Raw genomic sequence first — 13777 nt, 5'->3', positions numbered from 1 at the left:
CACTGGAACTGATTTCTGTGATGAACCACTTTCCAATTCGGGAGAAGGTACAATTACCTCGTCAAGTTCTACTTTCCTCCCACTCACTTCTTTCGAGAGAAACTCCTTCTCTAGAAAGGATCCATTCTTAGAAACGAATATCTTGCCTTCGGATCTGTCATAGAAGGTGTACCCAACAGTTTCCTTTGGGTATCCTATGAAGATGCACTTCTCCGATTTTGGTTCAAGCTTATCAGGTTTGAAGCTTTTTCACCTAAGCATTGCAGCCCCAAACTCTATGAAACGACAACTTTGGTTTCTTGCCAAACCACAGTTCATAAGGTGTCGTCTCAACGGATTTTGATGGTGCCCTATTTAGCGTGAATGTAGCCGTCTCTAATGCATAACCCCAAAACGATAGTGGTAAATCGGTAAGAGACAACATAGATCGCACCATATTCAATAAAGTGTGGTTATGGTTTTGGGACAGACCATTACGTTGTGGTGTTCCAGGTGGCGTGAGCTGTGAAACTATTCCACATTGTTTTAAATGAAGGCCAAACTCGTAACTCAAATATTCTCCTCCACGATCAGATCGTAGAAACTTTATTTTCTTGTTACGATGATTCTCCACTTCACTCTGAAATTCTTTGAACTTTTCAAATGTTTCAGACTTGTGTTTCATTAAGTAGATATACCCATATCTGGTCAAATCGTCTGTGAAGGTCATAAAATAACGATACCCGCCATGAGCATCAACACTCATTGGACCGCATACATCGGTATGTATTATTTCCAATAAGTCACTAGCTCATTCCATTGCTCCGGAGAACGGAGTTTTAGTCATCTTGCCCATAAGGCATGGTTCGCAAGCATCAAATAATTCATAATCAAGTGATTCCAAAAGTCCATCTTTATGGAGTTTCTTTATGCGCTTTACACCGATATGACCCAAACGGCAGTGCCACAAATAAGTTACACTATCATTATAAAATTTGCATCTTTTGGTCTCAATACTATGAATATGTGTATTACCACGATCGAGATTCAATAAACCATCAATATTGGGTGTATGACCATAGAAGGTTTTATTCATGTAAATAGAATAACAATTATTCTTTGCCTTAAATGAATAACCATATTGCAATTAACATGATCTAATCATATTCATGCTCAACGCAAACACCAAATAACATTTATTTAGGTTCAACACTAATCCCGAAAGTATAGGTAGTGCTCGATGATGATCATATCAATCTTGGAACCACTTCCAACACACATCGTCACTTCATCCTCAACTAGTCTCTATTTATTCTGCAACTCCTATTTCGAGTTACTAATCTTAGCAACCGAACAAGTGTCAGATACCCAGGGATTACTACGAGTACTAGTAAGGTACACATCAATAATATGTATATCAAATATACCATTGTTCACTTTGCCATCCTTCTTATCTGCAAAATATTTGGGGCAGTTCCCCTTCCAGTGACCATTTCCTTTGCAGTAGAAGCACTCAGTTTCAGGCTTAGTTCTAGCTTTGGGCTTCTTCACGGGAGTGGCAACTTACTTACCATTCTTCTTGAAGTTCCCTTTCTTTCCCTTTGCCCTTTTCTTGAAACTAGTGGTCTTGTTTAATCATCAACACTTGATGCTCTTTCTTGATTTCTACCTTCATCGATTTCAGCATCACGAAGAGCTCATGAATTGTTTTCGTCATCCCTTGCATACTATAGTTCATCACGAAGTTCCAGTAACTTGGTGATGGTGACTAGAGAACTCTGTCAATCACTGTCTTATCTGGAAGATTAACTCTCACTTGATTCAAGTGATTGTAGTACCCAGACATTCTGAGCACATGCTCACTAGTTGAGCAATTCTCCTCCATCTTTTAGGCAAAGTACTTGTCAGAGGTCTCATACATCTTGACATGGGCATGAGTTTGAAATACCAATTTAAGCTCTTGGAACATCTCATATGATCCGTGATGTTTCGAAAACATTTTTGAAGTCCTGGTTCTAAGCCATAAAGAATGGTGCACTAAACTATCAAGTAGTCATCATATTGAGCTAGCCAAACGTTCATAATGTCTGCATCTGCTCCTGCAATAGGTCTGTCACCTAGCAGTGCATCAGGGACATAATTCTTCTGTGTAGCACTGAGGATACACCTCAGATCACGGACCCAGTCTGCATCATTGCTACTATCATCTTTCAACTTAGTTTTCTCTAGGAACATATAAATAACATAGGGAATCTATAACGCGAGCTATTGATCTACAACATAATTTGCAAAATACTATCGGGACTAAGTTCATGATAAATTAAAGTTCAATTAATCATATTACTTAAGAACTCCCACTTAGATAGACATCCCTCTAGTCATCTAAATGATCATGTGATCCAAATCAACTAAACCATGTACGATCATCACGTGAGATGGAGTAGTTTTCAATGGTGAACATCACTATGTTGATCATATCTACTATATGATTCACGCTCGACCTTTCGGTCTCCGGTGTTCCGAGGCCATATCTGCATATGCTAGGCTCGTCAAGTTTAACCCGAGTATTCTGCATGTGCAAAACTGGCTTGCACCCATTGTATGTGAACATAGAGCTTATCACACTCGATCATCACAAGGTGTCTCAGCACGAAGAACTGTTGCAGCGGTGCATACTCAGGGAGAACACTTATACCTTGAAATTTAGTGAGGGGCCATCTTATAATGCTACCGCCGTACTAAGCAAAATAAGATGCATAAAATATAAACATCACATGCAATCAAAATATGTGACATGATATGGCCATCATCATCTTGTGCTCATGATCTCCATCATCGAAGCATCGTCATGATCTCCATCGTCACCGGCGTGACACCTTGATCATCGTTGCCGTCTTGCCAACTATTGTTACTACGACTATCGCTACCGCTTAGTGATAAAGTAAAACAATTACATGGCGATTGCATTGCATACAATAAAGCGACAACCATATAGATCCTACCAGTTGCCAATAACTTTGTTACAAAACATGATCATATCATACAACAATTTATATCACATCATACCTTGACCATATCACATCATAGCAAGCCCTGCAAAAACAAGTTAGACATCATCTACTTTGTTGTTGCAATTTTTACGTGGCTGCTATGGGCTTCTAGCAAGAACCGTTCTTACCTACGCATCAAAACCACAACGATTTTTCATCAAGTGTGTTGTTTTAACCTTCAACAAGGACCGGGCGTAGCCACACTCGATTCAACTAAAGTTGGAGAAACAGATACTCACTAGCCACCTGTGTGCAAAGCACGTCGGTAGAACCAATTTCGCGTAAGCGTACACGTAATGTCGGTCTGAGCTGCTTCATCCAACAATACCGCTGAATCAAAGTATGGCATGCTGGTAAGCAGTATGACTATTATCGCCCACAAATCTTTGTGTTCTACTCGTGCATATAACATCTACGCATAGACCTGACTCAGAGGCCACCGTTGGGGAACGCCGTAATTTCAAAATTTTCCTACTATCATGCAAGATCTATCAATGTGATGCATAGCAATGAGAGGGGAGAGTGTGTCCACGTACCCTTGTAGACCAAAAGCGGAAGCATTTCAATAACGCGGTTGATGTAGTCCAACTTCTTCGCGATCCAACCGATCAAGTACCGAACGTACGGCACCTCCGTGTTCAACACACATTCAGCTCGATGACATCTCTCGTGCTCTTGATCCAGTTGAGGGCTAGGGTGAGTTCCGTAAGCACGACGGCGTGGTGAAGGTGATGATGATGCTACCGGCACAGGGCTTCGCCTAAGCACTACGATAGTATGATCGAGGTGTGTAACTATGGAGAGGGGCACCGCACACGGTTAAGAGAAACTTGTCTCTATGGGGTGCCCCCTGGCCACGTATATAAAGGAGGGAAGGGAAGAGGTGGCCGGCCCAACGGGGTGCGCCAGGTGTGGGGAAACCTACTAGGACTCCCCACTCCAAGTAGGATTCCCCTCCTCTTTCCTATTCCTAGTAGGAGAAGGAGGGAAGGAGGGAGAGGGGAGAAGGAAGGAGAGGGGCGCCACCCCCTCCTAGTCCAATTCGAACCAGCCCAAGGGGGGGCGCGCGGCCACCCCTTGAGGCCTTTCTCTCCTTTCCTGTATGGCCCATTAAGGCCCATTACTTCCCTGACGAATTCCGGTAACTCTTCGATACTCCGGAAAATACCCGAAATACTCGGAACCTTTCCGATGTCTGAATATAGCCTTCCAATATATCGATCTTTATGTCTCGACTATTTCGAGACTCCTCGTCACGTCCGTGATCTTATCTGGTACTCCGAACAAACTTCGGTCATCAAATCACATAAGTCATAATACAAATCGTCATCGAACGTTAAGCGTGCGGACCCTACGGGTTCGAGAACTATGTAGACATGACCGAGACACATCTCCGGTCAATATAGTGGAACCTGGATGCTCATATTGGTTCCTACATATTCTACGAAGATCTTTATCGGTCAAACCGCATAACAACATACGTTGTTCCCTTTGTCATCGGTATGTTACTTGCCCGAGATTCGGTCGTCGGTATCATCATACCTAGTTTAATCTCGTTACCGGCAAGTCTCTTTACTCGTTCCGCAATACTTCACCCTGCAACTAACTCATTAGTTACAATGCTTGCAAGGCTTATAGTGATGAGCATTACCGAGAGGGCCCAGAGATACCTCTCCGAAACACGGAGTGATAAATCCTAATCTTGATCTATGCTAACCCAACAAACACCTTTGGAGACACCTATAGAGCACCTTTATAATCACCCATTTACGTTGTGACGTTTGGTAGCACACAAAGTGTTCCTCCGATATTCGGGAGTTGCATAATCTCATAGTCTGAGGAACATGTATAAGTCATGAAGAAAAGCAGTAGCAATGAAACTGTCACAATCATAATGCTAAGCTAACGGATGGGTCATGTCCATCACATCATTCTCCTAATGATGTGATCTCGTTCATCAAATGACAACACATGTTTGTGGTTAGGAAACATAACCATCTTTGATAAACGAGCTAGTCAAGTAGAGGCATACTAGGGACAATATGTTTTGTCTATGTATTCACACATGTACTAAGTTTCCAGTTAATGCAATTCTAGCATGAATAATATGAAGGAAATATGCCCTAGAGGCAATAATAAAGTTATTATTTATTTCCTTATTTCATGATAAATGTTTATTATTCATGCTAGAATTGTATTAACCGGAAACATGATACATGTGTGAATACATAGACAAACATATAGTCACTAGTATGCCTCTACTTGACTAGCTCATTAATCAAAGATGGTTATGTTTCCTAACCATAGACATGTGTTGTTATTTGATTAATGGGATCACATCATTAGGAGAATGATGTGATTGACATGACCCATTCCGTTAGCCTAGCACTTGATCGTTTAGTATGTTGCTATTGCTTTCTTCATGACTTATACATGTTCCTGTAACTATGAGATTATGCAACTCCCGTTTACTGGAGGAACACTTTGGGTGCTACCAAACATCACAACATAACTGGGTGATTATAAAGGAGTACTACAGGTGTCTCCAAAGGTACATGTTGGGTTGGCGTATTTCGAGATTAGGTTTTGTCACTCCGATTGTCGGAGAGGTATCTCTGGGCCCTCTCGGTAATGCACATCACTATAAGCCTTGCAAGCAATGTAGCTAATGAGTTAGTTACGGAATGATGCATTACGTAACAAGTAAAGAGACTTGCCGGTAACGAGATTGAACTAGGTATTGGATACCGACGATCGAATCTCGGGCAAGTAACATACCGATGACAAAGGGAACAACGTATGTTGTTATGAGGTTTGACCGATAAAGATCTTCGTAGAATATGTAGGAGCCAATATGAGCATCCAGGTTCCGCTATTGGTTATTGACCAAGAATAGTTCTAGGTCATGTCTACATAGTTCTCGAACCCGTAGGGTCCGCACGCTTAAGGTTTCAATGACAGTTTTGATGTACCGAAGGAGTTCGGAGTCCCGGATGAGATCGGGGACATGACGAGGAGTCTCGAAATGGTCGAGACGTAAAGATCGATATATTGGACGACTATATTCGGAGTTCGGAAAGGTTCCGAGTGATTCGGGTATTTTTCGGAGTTCCGGAGAGTTACGGGAATTCGCCGGGGAGTATATGGGCCTTATTGGGCCATACGGGAATAGAGGAGAGAGGCCAAAAGGAAGGAGGCCTGCGCCCCCCCTCTGGTCCGAATTGGACAAGGGGCGCAGCCCCCTTTTCCTTATTCCTCTCCCGCTCTTTCCCCTTCTCCTACTCCAACAAGGGAGGTGGAATCCTACTAGGACAAGGGAGTCCTAGTAGGACTCCACACTTGGCGCGCCCCCTCCTAGGCCGGCCGCCCCCTCCCCCTTGCTCCTTTATATACGGGGGCAGGGGGCACCTCTAGACACAACAACACACAAGTTGATCTACGGATCGTTCCTTAGCCGTGTGCGGTGCCCCCCTCCACCATATTCCACCTCGGTCATATCGTCGCGGAGTTTAGGCGAAGCCCTGCGCCGGTAGAACATCATCATCGTCACCACGCCGTCGTGCTGACGGAACTCATCCCCGACACTTTGCTGGATCGAAGTCTGGGGATCGTCATCGAGCTGAACGTGTGCTGAACTCGGAGGTGCCGTACGTTCGGTACTTGGATCGGTCGGATCGTGAAGACGTACGACTACATCAACTGTGTTGTCATAACGCTTCCGCTTACGGTTTACGAGGGTACGTGGACAATACTCTCCCCTCTCGTTGCTATGCCATCACCATGATCTTGCGTGTGCGTAGGAATTTTTTTGAAATTACTACGTTCCCCAACAGTGGCATCCGAGCCTGGTTTTATGCATTGATGTTATATGCACGAGTAGAACACAAGTGAGTTGTGGGCGATACAAGTCATACTGCTTACCAGCATGTCATACTTTGGTTCGGCGGTATTGTGAGATGAAGCGGCCCGGACCGACATTACACGTACGCTTACGCGAGACTGGTTTCACCGCTGCGAGCACTCGTTGCTTAAAGGTGACTGGCGGGTGTCTGTCTCTCTCACTTTAGTTGAACCGAGTGTGGCTACGCCCAGTCCTTGTGAAGGTTAAAACAGCACCAACTTGACAAACTATCATTGTGGTTTTGATGCGTAGGTAAGAACGGTTCTTGCTCAGCCCGTAGCAGCCACGTAAAACTTGCAACAACAAAGTAGAGGACGTCTAACTTGTTTTTGCAGGGCATGTTGTGATGTGATATGGTCAAGACGTGATGCTATATTTTATTGTATGAGATGATCATGTTTTGTAACCGAGTTATCGGCAACTGGCAGGAGCCATATGGTTGTCGCTTTACTGTATGAAATGCAAACGCCATGTAATTGCTTTACTTTACACTAAGCGGTAGCGATAGTCGTAGAAGCAATAGTTGGCGAGACGACAACGATGCTACGATGGAGATCAAGGTGTCACGCCGGTGACGATGGTGATCACGACGGTGCTTCGGAGATGGAGATCACAAGCACAAGATGATGATGGCCATATCATATCACATATATTGATTGCATGTGATGTTTATCCTTTATGCATCTTATCTTGCTTTGATTGACGGTAGCATTTTAAGATGATCTCTCACTAAAAATTATCAAGAAGTGTTCTCCCTGAGTATGCACCGTTGCCAAAGTTCGTCGTGCCCAGACACCACGTGATGATCGGGTGTGATAAGCTCTACGTTCATATACAACGGGTGCAAAACAGTTGCGCACGCGGAATACTCAGGTTAAACTTGATGAGCCTAGCATATAACAGATATGGCCTTGGAACACGGAGACCAAAAGGTCGAGCGTGAATCATATAGTAGATATGATCAACATAGTGATGTTCACCGTTGAAACTACTCCATCTCACGTGACGATCGGACATGGTGTAGTTAATATGGATCACGTAATCACTTAGAAGATTAGAGGGATATCTATCTAAGTGGGAGTTCTTAAGTAATATGATTAATTGAACTTTAATTTATCATGAACTTAGTCCTGGTAGTATTTTGCAAATTATGTTGTAGATCAATAGCTCGCGTTGTTGCTTCCCTATGTTTTTGCTTCCCTATGTTTTTATATGTGTTCCTAGAGAAAATTGTATTGAAAAATGTTAGTAGCAATGATGCGGATTGGATCCGTGATCTGAGGTTTATCCTCATTGCTGCACAGAAGAATTATGTCCTTAATGCACCGCTAGGTGACAGACCTATTGCAGGAGCAAATGCAGACGTTATGAACGTTTGGCTAGCTCAATATGATGACTACTTGATAGTTTAGTGCACCATACTTAACGGCTTAGAATCGGGACTTCAAAGACATTTTTGAACGTCATGGACCATATGAGATGTTCCAGGAGTTGAAGTTAATATTTCAAGCAAATACCCGAGTTGAGAGATATGAAGTATCCAACAAGTTCTATAGCTAAAAGATGGAGGAGAATCGCTCAACTAGTGAGCATGTGCTCAGATTGTCTGGGTACTTCAATCGCTTGAATCAAGTGGGAGTTAATCTTCCAGATAAGATAATGATTGACAGAATTCTCTAGTCACCATCACTAAGTTACTAGAACTTCGTGATGAACTATAGTATACAAGGGATGATGAAAACGATCCCCGAGCTCTTCGTGATGTTGAAATCGACGAAGGTAGAAATCAAGAAAGAGCATCAAGTGTTGATGGTTGACAAGATCACTAGTTTCAAGAAAAGGGCAAAGGGAAAGAAAGGGAACTTCAAGTAGAATGACAAGCAAGTTGTCACTCCCACGAAGAAGCCCAAAGCGAAACCAAAGCCTGAAACTGAGTGCTTACACTGCAAAGGAAATGGTCACTGGAAACGGAAATACCCTGAATATTTGGTGGATAAGAAGGATGGCAAAGTGAACAAGGGTATATTTGATATACAGGTTATTGATGTGTACCTTACTAGTGTTTATAGTAGCCCTGAGTATTTGATACTTGTTCAGTTGCTAAGATTAGTAACTCGAAACAGGAGTTACAGAATAAACAGAAACTAGTTAAAGGGGAAGTGACGATGAGTGTTGAAAGTAGTTCCAAGATTGATATGATCATCATCACACACTCCCTATATTTTCGAGATTAGTGTTAAAACTAAATAAATGTTATTTAGCGTTTGTGTTGAGCATGAATATGATTTGATCATGTTTATTGCAATACAGTTATTCATGTAATTTAGAGAATAATTATTGTTCTGTTTACATGAATAAAACCTTCTATGGTCATACACCCAATGAAAATGGTTTGTTGGATCTCGATCGTGTGATACACATATTCATAATATTGAAACCAAAAGATGTAAAGTTAATAATGATAGTGAAACTTATTTGTGGCACTGCAGTTTAGGTCATATTGGTGTAAAGCGCATGAAGAAACTCCATACTGATGGGCTTTTGGAATCACTTGATTATGAATCATTTGATGCTTGCGAACCGTGCTTTTTGGGCAAGATGACTAAAACTCCGTTCTCCGGAACAATGGAACGAGCTACTGACTTGTTGGAAATAATACATACCGATGTATGCGATCCAACGAGTGTTGATGCTCGTGGCAAGTATCATTATTTTCTGACCTTCACAGATGATTTGAGCAGATATGCGTATATCTTCTTGATGAAACATAAGTTTGAAATAGTTGAAAAGTTCAAAGAATTTCAGAGTGAAGTGGAAAAATCATCGTAACAAGAAAATAAAGTTTCTATGATCTGATCGTGGAGACAAATATTTGAGTTATGAGTTTGGTCTTCATTTGAAACAATGTGAAATAGTTTCGCAACTCACGCCACCTGGAACACCACAATGTAATGGTGTGTCCAAACGTCGTAATCGTACTTTACTAGATATGGTGCGATCTATGATGTCTCTTATCGGTTTACCACTATCGTTTTGGGGTTATGCATTAGAGACAGCTGCATTCACATTTAAATAGGGCACCATCTAAATCCGTTGAGACGACACCGTATGAACTATGGTTTAGCAGTAAACCTAAACTGTCGTTTCTTAAAGTTTGGAGTTGCGATGCTTATATGGAAAAGTTTTTTTCAAACCTGATAAGCTCGAACCCAAATCGGAGAAGTGCATCTTCATAGAATACCTAAAGGAAACTATTGGGTACACCTTCTATCACAGATCCGAAGGCAAGTTATTCGTTGCTAAAATGGATCCTTTCTAGAGAAGGAGTTTCTCTCGAAAGAAGTGAGTGGGAGGAAAGTAGAACTTGATGAGGTAATTGTACCTTCTCCCTTATTGGAAAGTAGTTCATCACAGAAATCAGTTCCAGTGATTCCTACACCAATTAGTGAGGAACTTAATAATGATGATCATGAAACTTTAGATCAAGTTGCTACCAAACCTCGTAGGTCTTCCCGAGTAAGATCCGCACCAGAGTGGTACGGTAATCATGTTCTGGAAGTCATGTTACTAGACCATGATGAACCTACGAACTATGATGAAGCGATGATGAGCCCAGATTCCGCGAAATGGCTTGAGGCCATGAAATCTGAGATAGGATCCATGTATGAGAACAAAGTATGGACTTTGATTGACTTGCTCGATGATCAGCAAGCCATGTTAAATAAATGGATCTTCAATAGGAAGACGGACACTGATAGTAGTGTTACTATCTACAAAGCTCGACTTGTCACAAAAAAGGTTTTCGACAAGTTCAAGGTGTTGACTACAATGAGATTTTCTCAACTGTAGCGATGCTTAAGTCTGTCCGAATCATGTTAGCAATTGCCACATTTTATGAAATCTGGCAAATGGATGTCAAAACTGCATTCCTTAATGGATTTATTAAAGAAGAGTTGCATATGATGCAACCAGAAGGTTTTCTCAATCCTAAAGGAGCTAACAAAATGTGCAAGCTCCAGCGATCCATCTATGGACTGGTGCAAGCATCTCGGAGTTGGAATAAACGCTTTGATAGTTTGATCAAAGCATATGGTTTTATACAGACTTTTGGAGAAGCCTGTATTTACAAGAAAGTGAGTGGGAGCACTACAACATTTCTGATAAGTATATGTGAATAACATATTGTTGATCAGAAATGATGTAGAATTTTTCTGGAAAGCATAAAGGAGTATTTGAAAGGAGTTCTTTAAAAGAAAGACCTCAGTGAAGCTACTTACATATTGAGCATCAAGATCTATAGAGATAGATCAAGACACTTGATAAGTTTTTCAATGAGTACATACCTTCACAAGATTTTGGAGTAGTTCAAAATGGAACAGTCAAAGAAAAGGTTTCTTGCCTGTGTTACAAGGTGTGAAATTGAGTAAGACTCAAAGCCCGACCACGGCAGAAAATAGAAAGAAGAATGAAAAGTCATTCTCTATGCCTCAGTCATAGGTTCTATAAAGTATGCTATGCTATGTACCAGACCTATTGTATACCTTGCTCTGAATTTGGCAAGGGAGTACAATAGTGATCTAGGAGTAGATCACTGGACATTGGTCAAGAACATCCTTAGTGAGGACTAAGGAAATATTTCTCGATTATGGAGGTGATAAAAGAGCCCGTCGTAAAGAGTTACATCGATGCAAGCTTTTTACACTGATCCAGATGACTCTAAGTCTCAATCTGGATACATATTGAAAGTGGGAGCAATTAGCTAGAGTAGCTCCGTGCAGAGCATTGTAGACATAGAATATTTGCAAAATACATACGGCTCTAAATGTGACAGACCCGTTGACTAAGCTTCTCTCACGAGCAAAACATGATCATACCTTAGTACTCTTTGGGTGTTAATCACATAGCGATGTGAACTAGATTATTGACTCTAGTAAACCCTTTGGGTATTGGTCACATGACGATGTGAACTATGGGTGTTAATCACATACAGATGTGAATATTAGTGTTGAATCACATGATGATATGAACTAGATTATTGACTCTAGTGCAAGTGGGAGACTGAAGGAAATATGCCCTAGAGGCAATAATAAAGTTATTATTTATTTCCTTATTTCATGATAAATGTTTATTATTCATGCTAGAATTGTATTAACCGGAAACATGATACATGTGTGAATACATAGACAAACATATAGTCACTAGTATGCCTCTACTTGACTGGCTCATTAATCAAAGATGGTTATGTTTCCTAACCATAGACATGTGTTGTTATTTGATTAATGGGATCACATCATTAGGAGAATGATGTGATTGACATGACCCATTCCGTTAGCCTAGCACTTGATCGTTTAGTATGTTGCTATTGCTTTCTTCATGACTTATACATGTTCCTGTAACTATGAGATTATGCAACTCCCGTTTACCGGAGGAACACTTTGGGTGCTACCAAACGTCACAACGTAATTGGGTGATTATAAAGGAGTACTACAGGTGTCTCCAAAGGTACATGTTGGGTTGGCGTATTTCGAGATTAGGTTTTGTCACTTCGATTGTCGGAGAGGTATCTCTGGGCCCTCTCGGTAATGCACATCACTATAAGCCTTGCAAGCAATGTAGCTAATGAGTTAGTTACGGAATGATGCATTACGTAACGAGTAAAGAGACTTGCCGGTAACGAGATTGAACTAGGTATTGGATACCGACGATCGAATCTCGGGCAAGTAACATACCGATGACAAAGGGAACAACGTATGTTGTTATGCGGTTTGACCGATAAAGATCTTCGTAGAATATGTGGGAGTCAATATGAGCATCCAGGTTCCGCTATTGGTTATTGACCGAGAATAGTTCTAGGTCATGTCTACATTGTTCTCGAACCCGTAGGGTCCGCACACTTAAGGTTTCGATGACAGTTATATTATGAGTTTATGAGTTTTGATGTACCGAAGGAGTTCGGAGTCCCGGATGAGATCGGGGACATGACGAGGAGTCTCGAAATGGTCGAGACGTAAAGATCGATATATTGGACGACTATATTCGGAGTTCAGAAAGGTTCCAAGTGATTCGGGTATTTTTCAGAGTTCCGGAGAGTTACGGGAATTCGCCGGGGAGTATATGGGCCTTATTGGGCCATACGGGAATAGAGGAGAGAGGCCAAAAGGAAGGAGGCCTGCACCCCCCCTCTGGTCCGAATTGGACAAGGGGCGCAGCCCCCTTTTCCTTATTCCTCTCCCCCTCTTTCCCCTTCTCCTACTCCAACAAGGGAGGTGGAATCCTACTAGGACTAGGGAGTCCTAGTAGGACTCCACACTTGGCGCGCCCCCTCCTAGGCTGGCCGCCCCCTCCCCCTTGCTCCTTTATATACGGGGGCAGGGGGGCACCTCTAGACACAACAACACACAAGTTGATCTACGGATCGTTCCTTAGCCGTGTGCGGTGCCCCCCTCCACCATATTCCACCTCGGTCATATCGTCGCGGAGTTTAGGCGAAGCCCTGCGCCGGTAGAACATCATCATCGTCACCACGCCGTCGTGCTGACGGAACTCATCCCCGACACTTTGCTGGATTGGAGTCCGGGGATCGTCATCGAGCTGAACGTGTGCTGAACTCGGAGGTGCCGTACGTTCGGTACTTGGATCGGTCGGATCGTGAAGACGTACGACTACATCAACCGCGTTGTCATAACGCTTCCGCTTACGATCTACGAGGGTACGTGGACAATACTCTCCCCTCTCGTTGCTATGCCATCACCATGATCTTGCGTGTGCGTAGGAAATTTTTTGAAATTACTACGTTCCCCAACATAATAAACATTTATCATGAAATAAGGAAATAAATAATAACTTT

The sequence above is a fragment of the Triticum aestivum genome, chromosome 1B (genome assembly GCF_018294505.1).
Source record: "Triticum aestivum cultivar Chinese Spring chromosome 1B, IWGSC CS RefSeq v2.1, whole genome shotgun sequence".
Lineage (NCBI taxonomy): Eukaryota > Viridiplantae > Streptophyta > Magnoliopsida > Poales > Poaceae > Triticum > Triticum aestivum.
The sequence above is the reverse complement of the archived record's forward strand: the minus strand, read 5'-3'. Positions refer to the sequence as shown.